This window comes from Triturus cristatus, chromosome 12 (assembly GCF_964204655.1).
Source record: "Triturus cristatus chromosome 12, aTriCri1.1, whole genome shotgun sequence".
Lineage (NCBI taxonomy): Eukaryota > Metazoa > Chordata > Amphibia > Caudata > Salamandridae > Triturus > Triturus cristatus.
Window position 1 is genome coordinate 217,550,798 of NC_140595.1, and position 24,859 is coordinate 217,575,656.

General features: G+C 45.2%; 26 non-coding genes across 26 annotated transcripts; all 26 read right to left on the minus strand.

Moving 5' to 3' along the window:
* Nucleotides 1-191: 191 nt before the first annotated feature.
* Nucleotides 192-306, minus strand: LOC146774071 (U5 spliceosomal RNA). Its single transcript, XR_014972628.1, has one exon. It is a non-coding gene; the product is annotated as a U5 spliceosomal RNA (small nuclear RNA).
* Nucleotides 307-1,158: 852 nt separating this feature from the next.
* Nucleotides 1,159-1,273, minus strand: LOC146774072 (U5 spliceosomal RNA). Its single transcript, XR_014974009.1, has one exon. It is a non-coding gene; the product is annotated as a U5 spliceosomal RNA (small nuclear RNA).
* An 852-nt stretch (nt 1,274-2,125) lies between these two features.
* LOC146774073 (U5 spliceosomal RNA) lies at nt 2,126-2,240 on the minus strand. The gene has a single exon (XR_014974010.1). It is a non-coding gene; the product is annotated as a U5 spliceosomal RNA (small nuclear RNA).
* An 889-nt stretch (nt 2,241-3,129) lies between these two features.
* Nucleotides 3,130-3,244, minus strand: LOC146774074 (U5 spliceosomal RNA). The gene has a single exon (XR_014973827.1). It is a non-coding gene; the product is annotated as a U5 spliceosomal RNA (small nuclear RNA).
* Nucleotides 3,245-4,096: 852 nt separating this feature from the next.
* On the minus strand, nt 4,097-4,211 carry LOC146774075 (U5 spliceosomal RNA). Its single transcript, XR_014972629.1, has one exon. It is a non-coding gene; the product is annotated as a U5 spliceosomal RNA (small nuclear RNA).
* An 852-nt stretch (nt 4,212-5,063) lies between these two features.
* LOC146774076 (U5 spliceosomal RNA) lies at nt 5,064-5,178 on the minus strand. Its single transcript, XR_014974167.1, has one exon. It is a non-coding gene; the product is annotated as a U5 spliceosomal RNA (small nuclear RNA).
* Nucleotides 5,179-6,031: 853 nt separating this feature from the next.
* On the minus strand, nt 6,032-6,146 carry LOC146774077 (U5 spliceosomal RNA). The gene has a single exon (XR_014972630.1). It is a non-coding gene; the product is annotated as a U5 spliceosomal RNA (small nuclear RNA).
* An 852-nt stretch (nt 6,147-6,998) lies between these two features.
* Nucleotides 6,999-7,113, minus strand: LOC146774078 (U5 spliceosomal RNA). The gene has a single exon (XR_014974011.1). It is a non-coding gene; the product is annotated as a U5 spliceosomal RNA (small nuclear RNA).
* Nucleotides 7,114-7,965: 852 nt separating this feature from the next.
* Nucleotides 7,966-8,080, minus strand: LOC146774079 (U5 spliceosomal RNA). The gene has a single exon (XR_014974730.1). It is a non-coding gene; the product is annotated as a U5 spliceosomal RNA (small nuclear RNA).
* Nucleotides 8,081-8,932: 852 nt separating this feature from the next.
* On the minus strand, nt 8,933-9,047 carry LOC146774080 (U5 spliceosomal RNA). Its single transcript, XR_014973643.1, has one exon. It is a non-coding gene; the product is annotated as a U5 spliceosomal RNA (small nuclear RNA).
* An 852-nt stretch (nt 9,048-9,899) lies between these two features.
* On the minus strand, nt 9,900-10,014 carry LOC146774081 (U5 spliceosomal RNA). Its single transcript, XR_014972631.1, has one exon. It is a non-coding gene; the product is annotated as a U5 spliceosomal RNA (small nuclear RNA).
* An 852-nt stretch (nt 10,015-10,866) lies between these two features.
* On the minus strand, nt 10,867-10,981 carry LOC146774082 (U5 spliceosomal RNA). Its single transcript, XR_014972632.1, has one exon. It is a non-coding gene; the product is annotated as a U5 spliceosomal RNA (small nuclear RNA).
* Nucleotides 10,982-11,833: 852 nt separating this feature from the next.
* Nucleotides 11,834-11,948, minus strand: LOC146774083 (U5 spliceosomal RNA). The gene has a single exon (XR_014972633.1). It is a non-coding gene; the product is annotated as a U5 spliceosomal RNA (small nuclear RNA).
* Nucleotides 11,949-12,800: 852 nt separating this feature from the next.
* On the minus strand, nt 12,801-12,915 carry LOC146774084 (U5 spliceosomal RNA). The gene has a single exon (XR_014974012.1). It is a non-coding gene; the product is annotated as a U5 spliceosomal RNA (small nuclear RNA).
* An 888-nt stretch (nt 12,916-13,803) lies between these two features.
* LOC146774085 (U5 spliceosomal RNA) lies at nt 13,804-13,918 on the minus strand. Its single transcript, XR_014974752.1, has one exon. It is a non-coding gene; the product is annotated as a U5 spliceosomal RNA (small nuclear RNA).
* Nucleotides 13,919-14,770: 852 nt separating this feature from the next.
* On the minus strand, nt 14,771-14,885 carry LOC146774086 (U5 spliceosomal RNA). The gene has a single exon (XR_014972634.1). It is a non-coding gene; the product is annotated as a U5 spliceosomal RNA (small nuclear RNA).
* Nucleotides 14,886-15,773: 888 nt separating this feature from the next.
* Nucleotides 15,774-15,888, minus strand: LOC146774087 (U5 spliceosomal RNA). The gene has a single exon (XR_014974289.1). It is a non-coding gene; the product is annotated as a U5 spliceosomal RNA (small nuclear RNA).
* An 852-nt stretch (nt 15,889-16,740) lies between these two features.
* LOC146774088 (U5 spliceosomal RNA) lies at nt 16,741-16,855 on the minus strand. Its single transcript, XR_014973751.1, has one exon. It is a non-coding gene; the product is annotated as a U5 spliceosomal RNA (small nuclear RNA).
* Nucleotides 16,856-17,695: 840 nt separating this feature from the next.
* On the minus strand, nt 17,696-17,810 carry LOC146774089 (U5 spliceosomal RNA). Its single transcript, XR_014972635.1, has one exon. It is a non-coding gene; the product is annotated as a U5 spliceosomal RNA (small nuclear RNA).
* Nucleotides 17,811-18,662: 852 nt separating this feature from the next.
* LOC146774090 (U5 spliceosomal RNA) lies at nt 18,663-18,777 on the minus strand. The gene has a single exon (XR_014974525.1). It is a non-coding gene; the product is annotated as a U5 spliceosomal RNA (small nuclear RNA).
* An 888-nt stretch (nt 18,778-19,665) lies between these two features.
* Nucleotides 19,666-19,780, minus strand: LOC146774091 (U5 spliceosomal RNA). The gene has a single exon (XR_014974290.1). It is a non-coding gene; the product is annotated as a U5 spliceosomal RNA (small nuclear RNA).
* An 852-nt stretch (nt 19,781-20,632) lies between these two features.
* Nucleotides 20,633-20,747, minus strand: LOC146774092 (U5 spliceosomal RNA). Its single transcript, XR_014973752.1, has one exon. It is a non-coding gene; the product is annotated as a U5 spliceosomal RNA (small nuclear RNA).
* Nucleotides 20,748-21,599: 852 nt separating this feature from the next.
* LOC146774093 (U5 spliceosomal RNA) lies at nt 21,600-21,714 on the minus strand. The gene has a single exon (XR_014972636.1). It is a non-coding gene; the product is annotated as a U5 spliceosomal RNA (small nuclear RNA).
* An 852-nt stretch (nt 21,715-22,566) lies between these two features.
* Nucleotides 22,567-22,681, minus strand: LOC146774094 (U5 spliceosomal RNA). Its single transcript, XR_014974444.1, has one exon. It is a non-coding gene; the product is annotated as a U5 spliceosomal RNA (small nuclear RNA).
* An 888-nt stretch (nt 22,682-23,569) lies between these two features.
* LOC146774095 (U5 spliceosomal RNA) lies at nt 23,570-23,684 on the minus strand. Its single transcript, XR_014974292.1, has one exon. It is a non-coding gene; the product is annotated as a U5 spliceosomal RNA (small nuclear RNA).
* Nucleotides 23,685-24,536: 852 nt separating this feature from the next.
* On the minus strand, nt 24,537-24,651 carry LOC146774096 (U5 spliceosomal RNA). The gene has a single exon (XR_014974013.1). It is a non-coding gene; the product is annotated as a U5 spliceosomal RNA (small nuclear RNA).
* Between the last annotated feature and the right edge of the window lie 208 nt (nt 24,652-24,859).

Sequence of the window (24,859 nt, forward strand, 5' to 3'; positions counted from 1 at the left end):
GTCAAGAAAAGCAATCTCATGCACTGCACAAGCTCTTTCCCATGAGGCACCTCTCCTGCACTCTGTTTATGCAAATGAGCAAGCAGAGAGCTCAGGAATAAAACACCAAACTCATGTCCCCCAAAAAAGCAGCAGACAATTGCTGGATATTCCCCAACTTGTAATGCTTTTCTTTTAAACAAATGATAAACAGCCTCACCTGTGGCAAGGCTTAAAAAAATTGAATAAACTCTTAAATGTTCCTCTCCACGGAAATCTTTAGTAAAAGGCGAAAGATTTTTTCGTTTTGAAGAGAAACCAGAGTAAGTGACAATATAGCTCTCTAGGGTAAGTGGCGGCACATCAAAGACCCTGTCATTGCGAGGGTGAGGACCTGAAAGGTATTTTCAGGCTCTAAGAAAGAGGGCGAGAACCAGGCCGGTGGGCAAAACAGGCCAACATTTCAAAGTCTCTGCTCAAGGTACAAAAAGGTGGACTGTTCACATGTGTATGTCTGGGAATATGCAAATTTCTTTTGTACTCACCTCAGCTCATTAGGAGTTGTCGGGGCTGCTGGGGAAGGGGAACAGGAAATGTGAATCAGGCTTTTAGTTAAGTGGCACTGTAGGCCTTTTGTCCCCTAGCCATTTTACGCTTTCAACACGCTCTACACATAGCCATGCACCGTATGTGCCTTTTTCACACGTACTTTCATTAAACCTGAATATAGAAGGATATATCTGTCTAGGCTGGAGACACGTGAAACAAGTCTGACGTGCCCCTTCAAGTCTACCTGAGAGGAAGCTGACTCAGGATTGGCGACCTCTCAGGGCACCTCTAACCGGCACAAATAACGGGCAAGCCCTATGAAAAGCACAGCATGAGTCTTGGTCCCACCTTTAAAAAGGAGGGTGACCTCTGGGATCTGGCAGCAGGATCTTTGGGAGATAAGAAAATATACTGCCTGCGATCGTGTAGTTTCAAGTCAGTCAAGAAAAGCAATCTCATGCACTGCACAAGCTCTTTCCCATGAGGCACCTCTCCTGCACTCTGTTTATGCAAATGAGCAAGCAGAGAGCTCAGGAATAAAACACCAAACTCATGTCCCCCAAAAAAGCAGCAGACAATTGCTGGATATTCCCCAACTTCTAATGCATTTCTTTTAAACAAATGATAAACAGCCTCACCTGTGGCAAGGATTAAAAAAATTGAATAAACTCTTAAATGTTCCTCTCCACGGAAATCTTTAGTAAAAGGCGAAAGATTTTTTCGTTTTGAAGAGAAACCAGAGTAAGTGACAATATAGCTCTCTAGGGTAAGTGGCGGCACATCAAAGACCCTGTCATTGCGAGGGTGAGGACCTGAAAGGTATTTTCAGGCTCTAAGAAAGAGGGCGAGAACCAGGCCGGTGGGCAAAACAGGCCAACATTTCAAAGTCTCTGCTCAAGGTACAAAAAGGTGGACTGTTCACATGTGTATGTCTGGGAATATGCAAATTTCTTTTGTACTCACCTCAGCTCATTAGGAGTTGTCGGGGCTGCTGGGGAAGGGGAACAGGAAATGTGAATCAGGCTTTTAGTTAAGTGGCACTGTAGGCCTTTTGTCCCCTAGCCATTTTACGCTTTCAACACGCTCTACACATAGCCATGCACCGTATGTGCCTTTTTCACACGTACTTTCATTAAACCTGAATATAGAAGGATATATCTGTCTAGGCTGGAGACACGTGAAACAAGTCTGACGTGCCCCTTCAAGTCTACCTGAGAGGAAGCTGACTCAGGATTGGCGACCTCTCAGGGCACCTCTAACCGGCACAAATAACGGGCAAGCCCTATGAAAAGCACAGCATGAGTCTTGGTCCCACCTTTAAAAAGGAGGGTGACCTCTGGGATCTGGCAGCAGGATCTTTGGGAGATAAGAAAATATACTGCCTGCGATCGTGTAGTTTCAAGTCAGTCAAGAAAAGCAATCTCATGCACTGCACAAGCTCTTTCCCATGAGGCACCTCTCCTGCACTCTGTTTATGCAAATGAGCAAGCAGAGAGCTCAGGAATAAAACACCAAACTCATGTCCCCCAAAAAAGCAGCAGACAATTGCTGGATATTCCCCAACTTCTAATGCATTTCTTTTAAACAAATGATAAACAGCCTCACCTGTGGCAAGGATTAAAAAAATTGAATAAACTCTTAAATGTTCCTCTCCACGGAAATCTTTAGTAAAAGGCGAAAGATTTTTTCGTTTTGAAGAGAAACCAGAGTAAGTGACAATATAGCTCTCTAGGGTAAGTGGCGGCACATCAAAGACCCTGTCATTGCGAGGGTGAGGACCTGAAAGGTATTTTCAGGCTCTAAGAAAGAGGGCGAGAACCAGGCCGGTCGGCAAAACAGGCCAACATTTCAAAGTCTCTGCTCAAGGTACAAAAAGGTGGACTGTTCACATGTGTATGTCTGGGAATATGCAAATTTCTTTTGTACTCACCTCAGCTCATTAGGAGTTGTCGGGGCTGCTGGGGAAGGGGAACAGGAAATGTGAATCAGGCTTTTAGTTAAGTGGCACTGTAGGCCTTTTGTCCCCTAGCCATTTTACGCTTTCAACACCATCCCTCCAATCGATATGCTCAGAGCCACCACTGTGCTCTACACATAGCCATGCACCGTATGTGCCTTTTTCACACGTACTTTCATTAAACCTGAATATAGAAGGATATATCTGTCTAGGCTGGAGACACGTGAAACAAGTCTGACGTGCCCCTTCAAGTCTACCTGAGAGGAAGCGGACTCAGGATTGGCGACCTCTCAGGGCACCTCTAACGGGCACAAATAACGGGCAAGCCCTATGAAAAGCACAGCATGAGTCTTGGTCCCACCTTTAAAAAGGAGGGTGACCTCTGGGATCTGGCAGCAGGATCTTTGGGAGATAAGAAAATATACTGCCTGCGATCGTGAAGTTTCAAGTCAGTCAAGAAAAGCAATCTCATGCACTGCACAAGCTCTTTCCCATGAGGCACCTCTCCTGCACTCTGTTTATGCAAATGAGCAAGCAGAGAGCTCAGGAATAAAACACCAAACTCATGTCCCCCAAAAAAAGCAGCAGACAATTGCTGGATATTCCCCAACTTGTAATGCTTTTCTTTTAAACAAATGATAAACAGCCTCACCTGTGGCAAGGCTTAAAAAAATTGAATAAACTCTTAAATGTTCCTCTCCACGGAAATCTTTAGTAAAAGGCGAAAGATTTTTTCGTTTTGAAGAGAAACCAGAATAAGTGACAATATAGCTCTCTAGGGTAAGTGGCGGCACATCAAAGACCCTGTCATTGCGAGGGTGAGGACCTGAAAGATATTTTCAGGCTCTAAGAAAGAGGGCGAGAACCAGGCCGGTGGGCAAAACAGGCCAACATTTCAAAGTCTCTGCTCAAGGTACAAAAAGGTGGACTGTTCACATGTGTATGTCTGGGAATATGCAAATTTCTTTTGTACTCACCTCAGCTCATTAGGAGTTGTCGGGGCTGCTGGGGAAGGGGAACAGGAAATGTGAATCAGGCTTTTAGTTAAGTGGCACTGTAGGCCTTTTGTCCCCTAGCCATTTTACGCTTTCAACACGCTCTACACATAGCCATGCACCGTATGTGCCTTTTTCACACGTACTTTCATTAAACCTGAATATAGAAGGATATATCTGTCTAGGCTGGAGACACGTGAAACAAGTCTGACGTGCCCCTTCAAGTCTACCTGAGAGGAAGCGGACTCAGGATTGGCGACCTCTCAGGGCACCTCCAACGGGCACAAATAACGGGCAAGCCCTATGAAAAGCACAGCATGAGTCTTGGTCCCACCTTTAAAAAGGAGGGTGACCTCTGGGATCTGGCAGCAGGATCTTTGGGAGATAAGAAAATATACTGCCTGCGATCGTGTAGTTTCAAGTCAGTCAAGAAAAGCAATCTCATGCACTGCACAAGCTCTTTCCCATGAGGCACCTCTCCTGCACTCTGTTTATGCAAATGAGCAAGCAGAGAGCTCAGGAATAAAACACCAAACTCATGTCCCCCAAAAAAGCAGCAGACAATTGCTGGATATTCCCCAACTTCTAATGCTTTTCTTTTAAACAAATGATAAACAGCCTCACCTGTGGCAAGGCTTAAAAAAATTGAATAAACTCTTAAATGTTCCTCTCCACGGAAATCTTTAGTAAAAGGCGAAAGATTTTTTCGTTTTGAAGAGAAACCAGAGTAAGTGACAATATAGCTCTCTAGGGTAAGTGGCGGCACATCAAAGACCCTGTCATCGCGAGGGTGAGGACCTGAAAGGTATTTTCAGGCTCTAAGAAAGAGGGCGAGAACCAGGCCGGTGGGCAAAACAGGCCAACATTTCAAAGTCTCTGCTCAAGGTACAAAAAGGTGGACTGTTCACATGTGTATGTCTGGGAATATGCAAATTTCTTTTGTACTCACCTCAGCTCATTAGGAGTTGTCGGGGCTGCTGGGGAAGGGGAACAGGAAATGTGAATCAGGCTTTTAGTTAAGTGGCACTGTAGGCCTTTTGTCCCCTAGCCATTTTACGCTTTCAACACGCTCTACACATAGCCATGCACCGTATGTGCCTTTTTCACACGTACTTTTATTAAACCTGAATATAGAAGGATATATCTGTCTAGGCTGGAGACACGTGAAACAAGTCTGACGTGCCCCTTCAAGTCTACCTGAGAGGAAGCTGACTCAGGATTGGCGACCTCTCAGGGCACCTCTAACGGGCACAAATAACGGGCAAGCCCTATGAAAAGCACAGCATGAGTCTTGGTCCCACCTTTAAAAAGGAGGGTGACCTCTGGGATCTGGCAGCAGGATCTTTGGGAGATAAGAAAATATACTGCCTGCGATCGTGTAGTTTCAAGTCAGTCAAGAAAAGCAATCTCATGCACTGCACAAGCTCTTTCCCATGAGGCACCTCTCCTGCACTCTGTTTATGCAAATGAGCAAGCAGAGAGCTCAGGAATAAAACACCAAACTCATGTCCCCCAAAAAAGCAGCAGACAATTGCTGGATATTCCCCAACTTCTAATGCTTTTCTTTTAAACAAATGATAAACAGCCTCACCTGTGGCAAGGCTTAAAAAAATTGAATAAACTCTTAAATGTTCCTCTCCACGGAAATCTTTAGTAAAAGGCGAAAGATATTTTCGTTTTGAAGAGAAACCAGAGTAAGTGACAATATAGCTCTCTAGGGTAAGTGGCGCCACATCAAAGACCCTGTCATTGCGAGGGTGAGGACCTGAAAGGTATTTTCAGGCTCTAAGAAAGAGGGCGAGAACCAGGCCGGTGGGCAAAACAGGCCAACATTTCAAAGTCTCTGCTCAAGGTACAAAAAGGTGGACTGTTCACATGTGTATGTCTGGGAATATGCAAATTTCTTTTGTACTCACCTCAGCTCATTAGGAGTTGTCGGGGCTGCTGGGGAAGGGGAACAGGAAATGTGAATCAGGCTTTTAGTTAAGTGGCACTGTAGGCCTTTTGTCCCCTAGCCATTTTACGCTTTCAACACGCTCTACACATAGCCATGCACCGTATGTGCCTTTTTCACACGTACTTTCATTAAACCTGAATATAGAAGGATATATCTGTCTAGGCTGGAGACACGTGAAACAAGTCTGACGTGCCCCTTCAAGTCTACCTGAGAGGAAGCTGACTCAGGATTGGCGACCTCTCAGGGCACCTCTAAACGGACACAAATAACGGGCAAGCCCTATGAAAAGCACAGCATGAGTCTTGGTCCCACCTTTAAAAAGGAGGGTGACCTCTGGGATCTGGCAGCAGGATCTTTGGGAGATAAGAAAATATACTGCCTGCGATCGTGAAGTTTCAAGTCAGTCAAGAAAAGCAATCTCATGCACTGCACAAGCTCTTTCCCATGAGGCACCTCTCCTGCACTCTGTTTATGCAAATGAGCAAGCAGAGAGCTCAGGAATAAAACACCAAACTCATGTCCCCCAAAAAAGCAGCAGACAATTGCTGGATATTCCCCAACTTGTAATGCTTTTCTTTTAAACAAATGATAAACAGCCTCACCTGTGGCAAGGCTTAAAAAAATTGAATAAACTCTTAAATGTTCCTCTCCACGGAAATCTTTAGTAAAAGGCGAAAGATTTTTTCGTTTTGAAGAGAAACCAGAGTAAGTGACAATATAGCTCTCTAGGGTAAGTGGCGGCACATCAAAGACCCTGTCATTGCGAGGGTGAGGACCTGAAAGGTATTTTCAGGCTCTAAGAAAGAGGGCGAGAACCAGGCCGGTGGGCAAAACAGGCCAACATTTCAAAGTCTCTGCTCAAGGTACAAAAAGGTGGACTGTTCACATGTGTATGTCTGGGAATATGCAAATTTCTTTTGTACTCACCTCAGCTCATTAGGAGTTGTCGGGGCTGCTGGGGAAGGGGAACAGGAAATGTGAATCAGGCTTTTAGTTAAGTGGCACTGTAGGCCTTTTGTCCCCTAGCCATTTTACGCTTTCAACACGCTCTACACATAGCCATGCACCGTATGTGCCTTTTTCACACGTACTTTCATTAAACCTGAATATAGAAGCATATATCTGTCTAGGCTGGAGACACGTGAAACAAGTCTGACGTGCCCCTTCAAGTCTACCTGAGAGGAAGCTGACTCAGGATTGGCGACCTCTCAGGGCACCTCTTACGGGCACAAATAACGGGCAAGCCCTATGAAAAGCACAGCATGAGTCTTGGTCCCACCTTTAAAAAGGAGGGTGACCTCTGGGATCTGGCAGCAGGATCTTTGGGAGATAAGAAAATATACTGCCTGCGATCGTGTAGTTTCAAGTCAGTCAAGAAAAGCAATCTCATGCACTGCACAAGCTCTTTCCCATGAGGCACCTCTCCTGCACTCTGTTTATGCAAATGAGCAAGCAGAGAGCTCAGGAATAAAACACCAAACTCATGTCCCCCAAACAAGCAGCAGACAATTGCTGGATATTCCCCAACTTCTAATGCTTTTCTTTTAAACAAATGATAAACAGCCTCACCTGTGGCAAGGATTAAAAAAATTGAATAAACTCTTAAATGTTCCTCTCCACGGAAATCTTTAGTAAAAGGCGAAAGATTTTTTCGTTTTGAAGAGAAACCAGAGTAAGCGACAATATAGCTCTCTAGGGTAAGTGGCGGCACATCAAAGACCCTGTCATTGCGAGGGTGAGGACCTGAAAGGTATTTTCAGGCTCTAAGAAAGAGGGCGAGAACCAGGCCGGTGGGCAAAACAGGCCAACATTTCAAAGTCTCTGCTCAAGGTACAAAAAGGTGGACTGTTCACATGTGTATGTCTGGGAATATGCAAATTTCTTTTGTACTCACCTCAGCTCATTAGGAGTTGTCGGGGCTGCTGGGGAAGGGGAACAGGAAATGTGAATCAGGCTTTTAGTTAAGTGGCACTGTAGGCCTTTTGTCCCCTAGCCATTTTACGCTTTCAACACGCTCTACACATAGCCATGCACCGTATGTGCCTTTTTCACACGTACTTTCATTAAACCTGAATATAGAAGGATATATCTGTCTAGGCTGGAGACACGTGAAACAAGTCTGACGTGCCCCTTCAAGTCTACCTGAGAGGAAGCGGACTCAGGATTGGCGACCTCTCAGGGCACCTCCAACGGGCACAAATAACGGGCAAGCCCTATGAAAAGCACAGCATGAGTCTTGGTCCCACCTTTAAAAAGGAGGTTGACCTCTGGGATCTGGCAGCAGGATCTTTGGGAGATAAGAAAATATACTGCCTGCGATCGTGTAGTTTCAAGTCAGTCAAGAAAAGCAATCTCATGCACTGCACAAGCTCTTTCCCATGAGGCACCTCTCCTGCACTCTGTTTATGCAAATGAGCAAGCAGAGAGCTCAGTAATAAAACACCAAACTCATGTCCCCCAAAAAAGCAGCAGACAATTGCTGGATATTCCCCAACTTCTAATGCTTTTCTTTTAAACAAATGATAAACAGCCTCACCTGTGGCAAGGCTTAAAAAAATTGAATAAACTCTTAAATGTTCCTCTCCATGGAAATCTTTAGTAAAAGGCGAAAGATATTTTCGTTTTGAAGAGAAACCAGAGTAAATGACAATATAGCTCTCTAGGGTAAGTGGCGCCACATCAAAGACCCTGTCATTGCGAGGGTGAGGACCTGAAAGGTATTTTCAGGCTCTAAGAAAGAGGGCGAGAACCAGGCCGGTGGGCAAAACAGGCCAACATTTCAAAGTCTCTGCTCAAGGTACAAAAAGGTGGACTGTTCACATGTGTATGTCTGGGAATATGCAAATTTCTTTTGTACTCACCTCAGCTCATTAGGAGTTGTCGGGGCTGCTGGGGAAGGGGAACAGGAAATGTGAATCAGGCTTTTAGTTAAGTGGCACTGTAGGCCTTTTGTCCCCTAGCCATTTTACGCTTTCAACACGCTCTACACATAGCCATGCACCGTATGTGCCTTTTTCACACGTACTTTCATTAAACCTGAATATAGAAGGATATATCTGTCTAGGCTGGAGACACGTGAAACAAGTCTGACGTGCCCCTTCAAGTTTACCTGAGAGGAAGCTGACTCAGGATTGGCGACCTCTCAGGGCACCTCTAACGGGCACAAATAACGGGCAAGCCCTATGAAAAGCACAGCATGAGTCTTGGTCCCACCTTTAAAAAGGAGGTTGACCTCTGGGATCTGGCAGCAGGATCTTTGGGAGATAAGAAAATATACTGCCTGCGATCGTGAAGTTTCAAGTCAGTCAAGAAAAGCAATCTCATGCACTGCACAAGCTCTTTCCCATGAGGCACCTCTCCTGCACTCTGTTTATGCAAATGAGCAAGCAGAGAGCTCAGGAATAAAACACCAAACTCATGTCCCCCAAAAAAGCAGCAGACAATTGCTGGATATTCCCCAACTTGTAATGCTTTTCTTTTAAACAAATGATAAACAGCCTCACCTGTGGCAAGGCTTAAAAAAATTGAATAAACTCTTAAATGTTCCTCTCCACGGAAATCTTTAGTAAAAGGCAAAAGATTTTTTCGTTTTGAAGAGAAACCAGAGTAAGTGACAATATAGCTCTCTAGGGTAAGTGGCGGCACATCAAAGACCCTGTCATTGCGAGGGTGAGGACCTGAAAGGTATTTTCAGGCTCTAAGAAAGAGGGCGAGAACCAGGCCGGTGGGCAAAACAGGCCAACATTTCAAAGTCTCTGCTCAAGGTACAAAAAGGTGGACTGTTCACATGTGTATGTCTGGGAATATGCAAATTTCTTTTGTACTCACCTCAGCTCATTAGGAGTTGTCGGGGCTGCTGGGGAAGGGGAACAGGAAATGTGAATCAGGCTTTTAGTTAAGTGGCACTGTAGGCCTTTTGTCCCCTAGCCATTTTACGCTTTCAACACACTCTACACATAGCCATGCACCGTATGTGCCTTTTTCACACGTACTTTCATTAAACCTGAATATAGAAGGATATATCTGTCTAGGCTGGAGACACGTGAAACAAGTCTGACGTGCCCCTTCAAGTCTACCTGAGAGGAAGCTGACTCAGGATTGGCGACCTCTCAGGGCACCTCTAACCGGCACAAATAACGGGCAAGCCCTATGAAAAGCACAGCATGAGTCTTGGTCCCACCTTTAAAAAGGAGGGTGACCTCTGGGATCTGGCAGCAGGATCTTTGGGAGATAAGAAAATATACTGCCTGCGATCGTGTAGTTTCAAGTCAGTCAAGAAAAGCAATCTCATGCACTGCACAAGCTCTTTCCCATGAGGCACCTCTCCTGCACTCTGTTTATGCAAATGAGCAAGCAGAGAGCTCAGGAATAAAACACCAAACTCATGTCCCCCAAAAAAGCAGCAGACAATTGCTGGATATTCCCCAACTTCTAATGCATTTCTTTTAAACAAATGATAAACAGCCTCACCTGTGGCAAGGCTTAAAAAAATTGAATAAACTCTTAAATGTTCCTCTCCACGGAAATCTTTAGTAAAAGGCGAAAGATTTTTTCGTTTTGAAGAGAAACCAGAGTAAGTGACAATATAGCTCTCTAGGGTAAGTGGCGGCACATCAAAGACCCTGTCATTGCGAGGGTGAGGACCTGAAAGGTATTTTCAGGCTCTAAGAAAGAGGGCGAGAACCAGGCCGGTCGGCAAAACAGGCCAACATTTCAAAGTCTCTGCTCAAGGTACAAAAAGGTGGACTGTTCACATGTGTATGTCTGGGAATATGCAAATTTCTTTTGTACTCACCTCAGCTCATTAGGAGTTGTCGGGGCTGCTGGGGAAGGGGAACAGGAAATGTGAATCAGGCTTTTAGTTAAGTGGCACTGTAGGCCTTTTGTCCCCTAGCCATTTTACGCTTTCAACACGCTCTACACATAGCCATGCACCGTATGTGCCTTTTTCACACGTACTTTCATTAAACCTGAATATAGAAGGATATATCTGTCTAGGCTGGAGACACGTGAAACAAGTCTGACGTGCCCCTTCAAGTCTACCTGAGAGGAAGCTGACTCAGGATTGGCGACCTCTCAGGGCACCTCTAACGGGCACAAATAACGGGCAAGCCCTATGAAAAGCACAGCATGAGTCTTGGTCCCACCTTTAAAAAGGAGGGTGACCTCTGGGATCTGGCAGCAGGATCTTTGGGAGATAAGAAAATATACTGCCTGCGATCGTGTAGTTTCAAGTCAGTCAAGAAAAGCAATCTCATGCACTGCACAAGCTCTTTCCCATGAGGCACCTCTCCTGCACTCTGTTTATGCAAATGAGCAAGCAGAGAGCTCAGGAATAAAACACCAAACTCATGTCCCCCAAAAAAGCAGCAGACAATTGCTGGATATTCCCCAACTTGTAATGCTTTTCTTTTAAACAAATGATAAACAGCCTCACCTGTGGCAAGGCTTAAAAAAATTGAATAAACTCTTAAATGTTCCTCTCCACGGAAATCTTTAGTAAAAGGCGAAAGATTTTTTCGTTTTGAAGAGAAACCAGAGTAAGTGACAATATAGCTCTCTAGGGTAAGTGGCGGCACATCAAAGACCCTGTCATTGCGAGGGTGAGGACCTGAAAGGTATTTTCAGGCTCTAAGAAAGAGGGCGAGAACCAGGCCGGTGGGCAAAACAGGCCAACATTTCAAAGTCTCTGCTCAAGGTACAAAAAGGTGGACTGTTCACATGTGTATGTCTGGGAATATGCAAATTTCTTTTGTACTCACCTCAGCTCATTAGGAGTTGTCGGGGCTGCTGGGGAAGGGGAACAGGAAATGTGAATCAGGCTTTTAGTTAAGTGGCACTGTAGGCCTTTTGTCCCCTAGCCATTTTACGCTTTCAACACGCTCTACACATAGCCATGCACCGTATGTGCCTTTTTCACACGTACTTTCATTAAACCTGAATATAGAAGGATATATCTGTCTAGGCTGGAGACACGTGAAACAAGTCTGACGTGCCCCTTCAAGTCTACCTGAGAGGAAGCTGACTCAGGATTGGCGACCTCTCAGGGCACCTCTAACGGGCACAAATAACGGGCAAGCCCTATGAAAAGCACAGCATGAGTCTTGGTCCCACCTTTAAAAAGGAGGGTGACCTCTGGGATCTGGCAGCAGGATCTTTGGGAGATAAGAAAATATACTGCCTGCGATCGTGAAGTTTCAAGTCAGTCAAGAAAAGCAATCTCATGCACTGCACAAGCTCTTTCCCATGAGGCACCTCTCCTGCACTCTGTTTATGCAAATGAGCAAGCAGAGAGCTCAGGAATAAAACACCAAACTCATGTCCCCCAAAAAAGCAGCAGACAATTGCTGGATATTCCCCAACTTCTAATGCTTTTCTTTTAAACAAATGATAAACAGCCTCACCTGTGGCAAGGCTTAAAAAAATTGAATAAACTCTTAAATGTTCCTCTCCACGGAAATCTTTAGTAAAAGGCGAAAGATTTTTTCGTTTTGAAGAGAAACCAGAGTAAGTGACAATATAGCTCTCTAGGGTAAGTGGCGGCACATCAAAGACCCTGTCATTGCGAGGGTGAGGACCTGAAAGGTATTTTCAGGCTCTAAGAAAGAGGGCGAGAACCAGGCCGGTGGGCAAAACAGGCCAACATTTCAAAGTCTCTGCTCAAGGTACAAAAAGGTGGACTGTTCACATGTGTATGTCTGGGAATATGCAAATTTCTTTTGTACTCACCTCAGCTCATTAGGAGTTGTCGGGGCTGCTGGGGAAGGGGAACAGGAAATGTGAATCAGGCTTTTAGTTAAGTGGCACTGTAGGCCTTTTGTCCCCTAGCCATTTTACGCTTTCAACACGCTCTACACATAGCCATGCACCGTATGTGCCTTTTTCACACGTACTTTCATTAAACCTGAATATAGAAGGATATATCTGTCTAGGCTGGAGACACGTGAAACAAGTCTGACGTGCCCCTTCAAGTCTACCTGAGAGGAAGCTGACTCAGGATTGGCGACCTCTCAGGGCACCTCTAACCGGCACAAATAACGGGCAAGCCCTATGAAAAGCACAGCATGAGTCTTGGTCCCACCTTTAAAAAGGAGGGTGACCTCTGGGATCTGGCAGCAGGATCTTTGGGAGATAAGAAAATATACTGCCTGCGATCGTGTAGTTTCAAGTCAGTCAAGAAAAGCAATCTCATGCACTGCACAAGCTCTTTCCCATGAGGCACCTCTCCTGCACTCTGTTTATGCAAATGAGCAAGCAGAGAGCTCAGGAATAAAACACCAAACTCATGTCCCCCAAAAAAGCAGCAGACAATTGCTGGATATTCCCCAACTTCTAATGCATTTCTTTTAAACAAATGATAAACAGCCTCACCTGTGGCAAGGATTAAAAAAATTGAATAAACTCTTAAATGTTCCTCTCCACGGAAATCTTTAGTAAAAGGCGAAAGATTTTTTCGTTTTGAAGAGAAACCAGAGTAAGTGACAATATAGCTCTCTAGGGTAAGTGGCGGCACATCAAAGACCCTGTCATTGCGAGGGTGAGGACCTGAAAGGTATTTTCAGGCTCTAAGAAAGAGGGCGAGAACCAGGCCGGTCGGCAAAACAGGCCAACATGTCAAAGTCTCTGCTCAAGGTACAAAAAGGTGGACTGTTCACATGTGTATGTCTGGGAATATGCAAATTTCTTTTGTACTCACCTCAGCTCATTAGGAGTTGTCGGGGCTGCTGGGGAAGGGGAACAGGAAATGTGAATCAGGCTTTTAGTTAAGTGGCACTGTAGGCCTTTTGTCCCCTAGCCATTTTACGCTTTCAACGCCATCCCTCCAATCGATATGCTCAGAGCCACCACTGTGCTCTACACATAGCCATGCACCGTATGTGCCTTTTTCACACGTACTTTCATTAAACCTGAATATAGAAGGATATATCTGTCTAGGCTGGAGACACGTGAAACAAGTCTGACGTGCCCCTTCAAGTCTACCTGAGAGGAAGCGGACTCAGGATTGGCGACCTCTCAGGGCACCTCCAACGGGCACAAATAACGGGCAAGCCCTATGAAAAGCACAGCATGAGTCTTGGTCCCACCTTTAAAAAGGAGGGTGACCTCTGGGATCTGGCAGCAGGATCTTTGGGAGATAAGAAAATATACTGCCTGCGATCGTGTAGTTTCAAGTCAGTCAAGAAAAGCAATCTCATGCACTGCACAAGCTCTTTCCCATGAGGCACCTCTCCTGCACTCTGTTTATGCAAATGAGCAAGCAGAGAGCTCAGGAATAAAACACCAAACTCATGTCCCCCAAAAAAGCAGCAGACAATTGCTGGATATTCCCCAACTTCTAATGCTTTTCTTTTAAACAAATGATAAACAGCCTCACCTGTGTCAAGGCTTAAAAAAATTGAATAAATTCTTAAATGTTCCTCTCCACGGAAATCTTTAGTAAAAGGCGAAAGATATTTTCGTTTTGAAGAGAAACCAGAGTAAGTGACAATATAGCTCTCTAGGGTAAGTGGCGGCACATCAAAGACCCTGTCATTGCGAGGGTGAGGACCTGAAAGGTATTTTCAGGCTCTAAGAAAGAGGGCGAGAACCAGGCCGGTGGGCAAAACAGGCCAACATTTCAAAGTCTCTGCTCAAGGTACAAAAAGGTGGACTGTTCACATGTGTATGTGTGGGAATATGCAAATTTCTTTTGTACTCACCTCAGCTCATTAGGAGTTGTCGGGGCTGCTGGGGAAGGGGAACAGGAAATGTGAATCAGGCTTTTAGTTAAGTGGCACTGTAGGCCTTTTGTCCCCTAGCCATTTTACGCTTTCAACACGCTCTACACATAGCCATGCACCGTATGTGCCTTTTTCACACGTACTTTCATTAAACCTGAATATAGAAGGATATATCTGTCTAGGCTGGAGACACGTGAAACAAGTCTGACGTGCCCCTTCAAGTCTACCTGAGAGGAAGCTGACTCAGGATTGGCGACCTCTCAGGGCACCTCTAACGGGCACAAATAACGGGCAAGCCCTATGAAAAGCACAGCATGAGTCTTGGTCCCACCTTTAAAAAGGAGGGTGACCTCTGGGATCTGGCAGCAGGATCTTTGGGAGATAAGAAAATATACTGCCTGCGATCGTGAAGTTTCAAGTCAGTCAAGAAAAGCAATCTCATGCACTGCACAAGCTCTTTCCCATGAGGCACCTCTCCTGCACTCTGTTTATGCAAATGAGCAAGCAGAGAGCTCAGAGATAAAACACCAAACTTATGTCCCCCAAAAAAGCAGCAGACAATTGCTGGATATTCCCCAACTTCTAATGCTTTTCTTTTAAACAAATGATAAACAGCCTCACCTGTGGCAAGGCTTAAAAAAATTGAATAAACTCTTAAATGTTCCTCTCCACGGAAATCTTTAGTAAAAGGCGAAAGATTTTTTCGTTTTGAAGAGAAACCAGAGTAAGTGACAATATAGCTCTCTAGGGTAAGTGGCGGCACATCAAAGACCCTGTCATTGCGAGGGTGAGGACCTGAAAGGTATTTTCAGGCTCTAAGAAAGAGGGCGAGAACCAGGCCGGTCGGCAAAACAGGCCAACATTTCAAAGTCTCTGCTCAAGGTACAAAAAGGTGGACTGTTCACATGTGTATGTCTGGGAATATGCAAATTTCTTTTGTACTCACCTCAGCTCATTAGGAGTTGTCGGGGCTGCTGGGGAAGGGGAACAGGAAATGTGAATCAGGCTTTTAGTTAAGTGGCACTGTAGGCCTTTTGTCCCCTAGCCATTTTACGCTTTCAACACCATCCCTCCAATCGATATGCTCAGAGCCACCACTGTGCTCTACACATAGCCATGCACCGTATGTGCCTTTTTCACACGTACTTTCATTAAACCTGAATATAGAAGGATATATCTGTCTAGGCTGGAGACACGTGAAACAAGTCTGACGTGCCCCTTCAAGTCTACCTGAGAGGAAGCGGACTCAGGATTGGCGACCTCTCAGGGCACCTCCAACGGGCACAAATAACGGGCAAGCCCTATGAAAAGCACAGCATGAGTCTTGGTCCCACCTTTAAAAAGGAGGGTGACCTCTGGGATCTGGCAGCAGGATCTTTGGGAGATAAGAAAATATACTGCCTGCGATCGTGTAGTTTCAAGTCAGTCAAGAAAAGCAATCTCATGCACTGCACAAGCTCTTTCCCATGAGGCACCTCTCCTGCACTCTGTTTATGCAAATGAGCAAGCAGAGAGCTCAGGAATAAAACACCAAACTCATGTCCCCCAAAAAAGCAGCAGACAATTGCTGGATATTCCCCAACTTCTAATGCTTTTCTTTTAAACAAATGATAAACAGCCTCACCTGTGTCAAGGCTTAAAAAAATTGAATAAACTCTTAAATGTTCCTCTCCACGGAAATCTTTAGTAAAAGGCGAAAGATATTTTCGTTTTGAAGAGAAACCAGAGTAAGTGACAATATAGCTCTCTAGGGTAAGTGGCGCCACATCAAAGACCCTGTCATTGCGAGGGTGAGGGCCTGAAAGGTATTTTCAGGCTCTAAGAAAGAGGGCGAGAACCAGGCCGGTGGGCAAAACAGGCCAACATTTCAAAGTCTCTGCTCAAGGTACAAAAAGGTGGACTGTTCACATGTGTATGTCTGGGAATATGCAAATTTCTTTTGTACTCACCTCAGCTCATTAGGAGTTGTCGGGGCTGCTGGGGAAGGGGAACAGGAAATGTGAATCAGGCTTTTAGTTAAGTGGCACTGTAGGCCTTTTGTCCCCTAGCCATTTTACGCTTTCAACACGCTCTACACATAGCCATGCACCGTATGTGCCTTTTTCACACGTACTTTCATTAAACCTGAATATAGAAGGATATATCTGTCTAGGCTGGAGACACGTGAAACAAGTCTGACGTGCCCCTTCAAGTCTACCTGAGAGGAAGCTGACTCAGGATTGGCGACCTCTCAGGGCACCTCTAACCGGCACAAATAACGGGCAAGCCCTATGAAAAGCACAGCATGAGTCTTGGTCCCACCTTTAAAAAGGAGGGTGACCTCTGGGATCTGGCAGCAGGATCTTTGGGAGATAAGAAAATATACTGCCTGCGATCGTGTAGTTTCAAGTCAGTCAAGAAAAGCAATCTCATGCACTGCACAAGCTCTTTCCCATGAGGCACCTCTCCTGCACTCTGTTTATGCAAATGAGCAAGCAGAGAGCTCAGGAATAAAACACCAAACTCATGTCCCCCAAAAAAGCAGCAGACAATTGCTGGATATTCCCCAACTTCTAATGCTTTTCTTTTAAACAAATGATAAACAGCCTCACCTGTGGCAAGGCTTAAAAAAATTGAATAAACTCTTAAATGTTCCCCTCCACGGAAATCTTTAGTAAAAGGCGAAAGATTTTTTCGTTTTGAAGAGAAACCAGAGTAAGTGACAATATAGCTCTCTAGGGTAAGTGGCGGCACATCAAAGACCCTGTCATTGCGAGGGTGAGGACCTGAAAGGTATTTTCAGGCTCTAAGAAAGAGGGCGAGAACCAGGCCGGTGGGCAAAACAGGCCAACATTTCAAAGTCTCTGCTCAAGGTACAAAAAGGTGGACTGTTCACATGTGTATGTCTGGGAATATGCAAATTTCTTTTGTACTCACCTCAGCTCATTAGGAGTTGTCGGGGCTGCTGGGGAAGGGGAACAGGAAATGTGAATCAGGCTTTTAGTTAAGTGGCACTGTAGGCCTTTTGTCCCCTAGCCATTTTACGCTTTCAACACGCTCTACACATAGCCATGCACCGTATGTGCCTTTTTCACACGTACTTTCATTAAACCTGAATATAGAAGGATATATCTGTCTAGGCTGGAGACACGTGAAACAAGTCTGACGTGCCCCTTCAAGTCTACCTGAGAGGAAGCTGACTCAGGATTGGCGACCTCTCACGGGCACAAATAACGGGCAAGCCCTATGAAAAGCACAGCATGAGTCTTGGTCCCACCTTTAAAAAGGAGGGTGACCTCTGGGATCTGGCAGCAGGATCTTTGGGAGATAAGAAAATATACTGCCTGCGATCGTGAAGTTTCAAGTCAGTCAAGAAAAGCAATCTCATGCACTGCACAAGCTCTTTCCCATGAGGCACCTCTCCTGCACTCTGTTTATGCAAATGAGCAAGCAGAGAGCTCAGGAATAAAACACCAAACTCATGTCCCCCAAAAAAGCAGCAGACAATTGCTGGATATTCCCCAACTTCTAATGCTTTTCTTTTAAACAAATGATAAACAGCCTCACCTGTGGCAAGGCTTAAAAAAATTGAATAAACTCTTAAATGTTCCTCTCCACGGAAATCTTTAGTAAAAGGCGAAAGATTTTTTCGTTTTGAAGAGAAACCAGAGTAAGTGACAATATAGCTCTCTAGGGTAAGTGGCGGCACATCAAAGACCCTGTCATTGCGAGGGTGAGGACCTGAAAGGTATTTTCAGGCTCTAAGAAAGAGGGCGAGAACCAGGCCGGTGGGCAAAACAGGCCAACATTTCAAAGTCTCTGCTCAAGGTACAAAAAGGTGGACTGTTCACATGTGTATGTCTGGGAATATGCAAATTTCTTTTGTACTCACCTCAGCTCATTAGGAGTTGTCGGGGCTGCTGGGGAAGGGGAACAGGAAATGTGAATCAGGCTTTTAGTTAAGTGGCACTGTAGGCCTTTTGTCCCCTAGCCATTTTACGCTTTCAACACGCTCTACACATAGCCATGCACCGTATGTGCCTTTTTCACACGTACTTTCATTAAACCTGAATATAGAAGGATATATCTGTCTAGGCTGGAGACACGTGAAACAAGTCTGACGTGCCCCTTCAAGTCTACCTGAGAGGAAGCTGACTCAGGATTGGCGACCTCTCAGGGCACCTCTAACCGGCACAAATAACGGGCAAGCCCTATGAAAAGCACAGCATGAGTCTTGGTCCCACCTTTAAAAAGGAGGGTGACCTCTGGGATCTGGCAGCAGGATCTTTGGGAGATAAGAAAATATACTGCCTGCGATCGTGTAGTTTCAAGTCAGTCAAGAAAAGCAATCTCATGCACTGCACAAGCTCTTTCCCATGAGGCACCTCTCCTGCACTCTGTTTATGCAAATGAGCAAGCAGAGAGCTCAGGAATAAAACACCAAACTCATGTCCCCCAAAAAAGCAGCAGACAATTGCTGGATATTCCCCAACTTCTAATGCATTTCTTTTAAACAAATGATAAACAGCCTCACCTGTGGCAAGGATTAAAAAAATTGAATACACTCTTAAACGTTCCTCTCCACGGAAATCTTTAGTAAAAGGCGAAAGATTTTTTCGTTTTGAAGAGAAACCAGAGTAAGTGACAATATAGCTCTCTAGGGTAAGTGGCGGCACATCAAAGACCCTGTCATTGCGAGGGTGAGGACCTGAAAGGTATTTTCAGGCTCTAAGAAAGAGGGCGAGAACCAGGCCGGTCGGCAAAACAGGCCAACATGTCAAAGTCTCTGCTCAAGGTACAAAAAGGTGGACTGTTCACATGTGTATGTCTGGGAATATGCAAATTTCTTTTGTACTCACCTCAGCTCATTAGGAGTTGTCGGGGCTGCTGGGGAAGGGGAACAGGAAATGTGAATCAGGCTTTTAGTTAAGTGGCACTGTAGGCCTTTTGTCCCCTAGCCATTTTACGCTTTCAACACCATCCCTCCAATCGATATGCTCAGAGCCACCACTGTGCTCTACACATAGCCATGCACCGTATGTGCCTTTTTCACACGTACTTTCATTAAACCTGAATATAGAAGGATATATCTGTCTAGGCTGGAGACACGTGAAACAAGTCTGACGTGCCCCTTCAAGTCTACCTGAGAGGAAGCGGACTCAGGATTGGCGACCTCTCAGGGCACCTCCAACGGGCACAAATAACGGGCAAGCCCTATGAAAAGCACAGCATGAGTCTTGGTCCCACCTTTAAAAAGGAGGGTGACCTCTGGGATCTGGCAGCAGGATCTTTGGGAGATAAGAAAATATACTGCCTGCGATCGTGTAGTTTCAAGTCAGTCAAGAAAAGCAATCTCATGCACTGCACAAGCTCTTTCCCATGAGGCACCTCTCCTGCACTCTGTTTATGCAAATGAGCAAGCAGAGAGCTCAGGAATAAAACACCAAACTCATGTCCCCCAAAAAAGCAGCAGACAATTGCTGGATATTCCCCAACTTCTAATGCTTTTCTTTTAAACAAATGATAAACAGCCTCACCTGTGTCAAGGCTTAAAAAAATTGAATAAACTCTTAAATGTTCCTCTCCACGGAAATCTTTAGTAAAAGGCGAAAGATATTTTCGTTTTGAAGAGAAACCAGAGTAAGTGACAATATAGCTCTCTAGGGTAAGTGGCGCCACATCAAAGACCCTGTCATTGCGAGGGTGAGGGCCTGAAAGGTATTTTCAGGCTCTAAGAAAGAGGGCGAGAACCAGGCCGGTGGGCAAAACAGGCCAACATTTCAAAGTCTCTGCTCAAGGTACAAAAAGGTGGACTGTTCACATGTGTATGTCTGGGAATATGCAAATTTCTTTTGTACTCACCTCAGCTCATTAGGAGTTGTCGGGGCTGCTGGGGAAGGGGAACAGGAAATGTGAATCAGGCTTTTAGTTAAGTGGCACTGTAGGCCTTTTGTCCCCTAGCCATTTTACGCTTTCAACACGCTCTACACATAGCCATGCACCGTATGTGCCTTTTTCACACGTACTTTCATTAAACCTGAATATAGAAGGATATATCTGTCTAGGCTGGAGACACGTGAAACAAGTCTGACGTGCCCCTTCAAGTCTACCTGAGAGGAAGCTGACTCAGGATTGGCGACCTCTCAGGGCACCTCTAACCGGCACAAATAACGGGCAAGCCCTATGAAAAGCACAGCATGAGTCTTGGTCCCACCTTTAAAAAGGAGGGTGACCTCTGGGATCTGGCAGCAGGATCTTTGGGAGATAAGAAAATATACTGCCTGCGATCGTGTAGTTTCAAGTCAGTCAAGAAAAGCAATCTCATGCACTGCACAAGCTCTTTCCCATGAGGCACCTCTCCTGCACTCTGTTTATGCAAATGAGCAAGCAGAGAGCTCAGGAATAAAACACCAAACTCATGTCCCCCAAAAAAGCAGCAGACAATTGCTGGATATTCCCCAACTTCTAATGCTTTTCTTTTAAACAAATGATAAACAGCCTCACCTGTGGCAAGGCTTAAAAAAATTGAATAAACTCTTAAATGTTCCCCTCCACGGAAATCTTTAGTAAAAGGCGAAAGATTTTTTCGTTTTGAAGAGAAACCAGAGTAAGTGACAATATAGCTCTCTAGGGTAAGTGGCGGCACATCAAAGACCCTGTCATTGCGAGGGTGAGGACCTGAAAGGTATTTTCAGGCTCTAAGAAAGAGGGCGAGAACCAGGCCGGTGGGCAAAACAGGCCAACATTTCAAAGTCTCTGCTCAAGGTACAAAAAGGTGGACTGTTCACATGTGTATGTCTGGGAATATGCAAATTTCTTTTGTACTCACCTCAGCTCATTAGGAGTTGTCGGGGCTGCTGGGGAAGGGGAACAGGAAATGTGAATCAGGCTTTTAGTTAAGTGGCACTGTAGGCCTTTTGTCCCCTAGCCATTTTACGCTTTCAACACGCTCTACACATAGCCATGCACCGTATGTGCCTTTTTCACACGTACTTTCATTAAACCTGAATATAGAAGGATATATCTGTCTAGGCTGGAGACACGTGAAACAAGTCTGACGTGCCCCTTCAAGTCTACCTGAGAGGAAGCTGACTCAGGATTGGCGACCTCTCAGGGCACCTCTAACGGGCACAAATAACGGGCAAGCCCTATGAAAAGCACAGCATGAGTCTTGGTCCCACCTTTAAAAAGGAGGGTGACCTCTGGGATCTGGCAGCAGGATCTTTGGGAGATAAGAAAATATACTGCCTGCGATCGTGAAGTTTCAAGTCAGTCAAGAAAAGCAATCTCATGCACTGCACAAGCTCTTTCCCATGAGGCACCTCTCCTGCACTCTGTTTATGCAAATGAGCAAGCAGAGAGCTCAGGAATAAAACACCAAACTCATGTCCCCCAAAAAAGCAGCAGACAATTGCTGGATATTCCCCAACTTCTAATGCTTTTCTTTTAAACAAATGATAAACAGCCTCACCTGTGGCAAGGCTTAAAAAAATTGAATAAACTCTTAAATGTTCCTCTCCACGGAAATCTTTAGTAAAAGGCGAAAGATTTTTTCGTTTTGAAGAGAAACCAGAGTAAGTGACAATATAGCTCTCTAGGGTAAGTGGCGGCACATCAAAGACCCTGTCATTGCGAGGGTGAGGACCTGAAAGGTATTTTCAGGCTCTAAGAAAGAGGGCGAGAACCAGGCCGGTGGGCAAAACAGGCCAACATTTCAAAGTCTCTGCTCAAGGTACAAAAAGGTGGACTGTTCACATGTGTATGTCTGGGAATATGCAAATTTCTTTTGTACTCACCTCAGCTCATTAGGAGTTGTCGGGGCTGCTGGGGAAGGGGAACAGGAAATGTGAATCAGGCTTTTAGTTAAGTGGCACTGTAGGCCTTTTGTCCCCTAGCCATTTTACGCTTTCAACACGCTCTACACATAGCCATGCACCGTATGTGCCTTTTTCACACGTACTTTCATTAAACCTGAATATAGAAGGATATATCTGTCTAGGCTGGAGACACGTGAAACAAGTCTGACGTGCCCCTTCAAGTCTACCTGAGAGGAAGCTGACTCAGGATTGGCGACCTCTCAGGGCACCTCTAACCGGCACAAATAACGGGCAAGCCCTATGAAAAGCACAGCATGAGTCTTGGTCCCACCTTTAAAAAGGAGGGTGACCTCTGGGATCTGGCAGCAGGATCTTTGGGAGATAAGAAAATATACTGCCTGCGATCGTGTAGTTTCAAGTCAGTCAAGAAAAGCAATCTCATGCACTGCACAAGCTCTTTCCCATGAGGCACCTCTCCTGCACTCTGTTTATGCAAATGAGCAAGCAGAGAGCTCAGGAATAAAACACCAAACTCATGTCCCCCAAAAAAGCAGCAGACAATTGCTGGATATTCCCCAACTTCTAATGCATTTCTTTTAAACAAATGATAAACAGCCTCACCTGTGGCAAGGATTAAAAAAATTGAATAAACTCTTAAACGTTCCTCTCCACGGAAATCTTTAGTAAAAGGCGAAAGATTTTTTCGTTTTGAAGAGAAACCAGAGTAAGTGACAATATAGCTCTCTAGGGTAAGTGGCGGCACATCAAAGACCCTGTCATTGCGAGGGTGAGGACCTGAAAGGTATTTTCAGGCTCTAAGAAAGAGGGCGAGAACCAGGCCGGTCGGCAAAACAGGCCAACATGTCAAAGTCTCTGCTCAAGGTACAAAAAGGTGGACTGTTCACATGTGTATGTCTGGGAATATGCAAATTTCTTTTGTACTCACCTCAGCTCATTAGGAGTTGTCGGGGCTGCTGGGGAAGGGGAACAGGAAATGTGAATCAGGCTTTTAGTTAAGTGGCACTGTAGGCCTTTTGTCCCCTAGCCATTTTACGCTTTCAACACCATCCCTCCAATCGATATGCTCAGAGCCACCACTGTGCTCTACACATAGCCATGCACCGTATGTGCCTTTTTCACACGTACTTTCATTAAACCTGAATATAGAAGGATATATCTGTCTAGGCTGGAGACACGTGAAACAAGTCTGACGTGCCCCTTCAAGTCTACCTGAGAGGAAGCGGACTCAGGATTGGCGACCTCTCAGGGCACCTCCAACGGGCACAAATAACGGGCAAGCCCTATGAAAAGCACAGCATGAGTCTTGGTCCCACCTTTAAAAAGGAGGGTGACCTCTGGGATCTGGCAGCAGGATCTTTGGGAGATAAGAAAATATACTGCCTGCGATCGTGTAGTTTCAAGTCAGTCAAGAAAAGCAATCTCATGCACTGCACAAGCTCTTTCCCATGAGGCACCTCTCCTGCACTCTGTTTATGCAAATGAGCAAGCAGAGAGCTCAGGAATAAAACACCAAACTCATGTCCCCCAAAAAAGCAGCAGACAATTGCTGGATATTCCCCAACTTCTAATGCTTTTCTTTTAAACAAATGATAAACAGCCTCACCTGTGTCAAGGCTTAAAAAAATTGAATAAACTCTTAAATGTTCCTCTCCACGGAAATCTTTAGTAAAAGGCGAAAGATATTTTCGTTTTGAAGAGAAACCAGAGTAAGTGACAATATAGCTCTCTAGGGTAAGTGGCGCCACATCAAAGACCCTGTCATTGCGAGGGTGAGGGCCTGAAAGGTATTTTCAGGCTCTAAGAAAGAGGGCGAGAACCAGGCCGGTGGGCAAAACAGGCCAACATTTCAAAGTCTCTGCTCAAGGTACAAAAAGGTGGACTGTTCACATGTGTATGTCTGGGAATATGCAAATTTCTTTTGTACTCACCTCAGCTCATTAGGAGTTGTCGGGGCTGCTGGGGAAGGGGAACAGGAAATGTGAATCAGGCTTTTAGTTAAGTGGCACTGTAGGCCTTTTGTCCCCTAGCCATTTTACGCTTTCAACACACTCTACACATAGCCATGCACCGTATGTGCCTTTTTCACACGTACTTTCATTAAACCTGAATATAGAAGGATATATCTGTCTAGGCTGGAGACACGTGAAACAAGTCTGACGTGCCCCTTCAAGTCTACCTGAGAGGAAGCTGACTCAGGATTGGCGACCTCTCAGGGCACCTCTAACCGGCACAAATAACGGGCAAGCCCTATGAAAAGCACAGCATGAGTCTTGGTCCCACCTTTAAAAAGGAGGGTGACCTCTGGGATCTGGCAGCAGGATCTTTGGGAGATAAGAAAATATACTGCCTGCGATCGTGTAGTTTCAAGTCAGTCAAGAAAAGCAATCTCATGCACTGCACAAGCTCTTTCCCATGAGGCACCTCTCCTGCACTCTGTTTATGCAAATGAGCAAGCAGAGAGCTCAGGAATAAAACACCAAACTCATGTCCCCCAAAAAAGCAGCAGACAATTGCTGGATATTCCCCAACTTCTAATGCATTTCTTTTAAACAAATGATAAACAGCCTCACCTGTGGCAAGGATTAAAAAAATTGAATAAACTCTTAAATGTTCCTCTCCACGGAAATCTTTAGTAAAAGGCGAAAGATTTTTTCGTTTTGAAGAGAAACCAGAGTAAGTGACAATATAGCTCTCTAGGGTAAGTGGCGGCACATCAAAGACCCTGTCATTGCGAGGGTGAGGACCTGAAAGGTATTTTCAGGCTCTAAGAAAGAGGGCGAGAACCAGGCCGGTCGGCAAAACAGGCCAACATTTCAAAGTCTCTGCTCAAGGTACAAAAAGGTGGACTGTTCACATGTGTATGTCTGGGAATATGCAAATTTCTT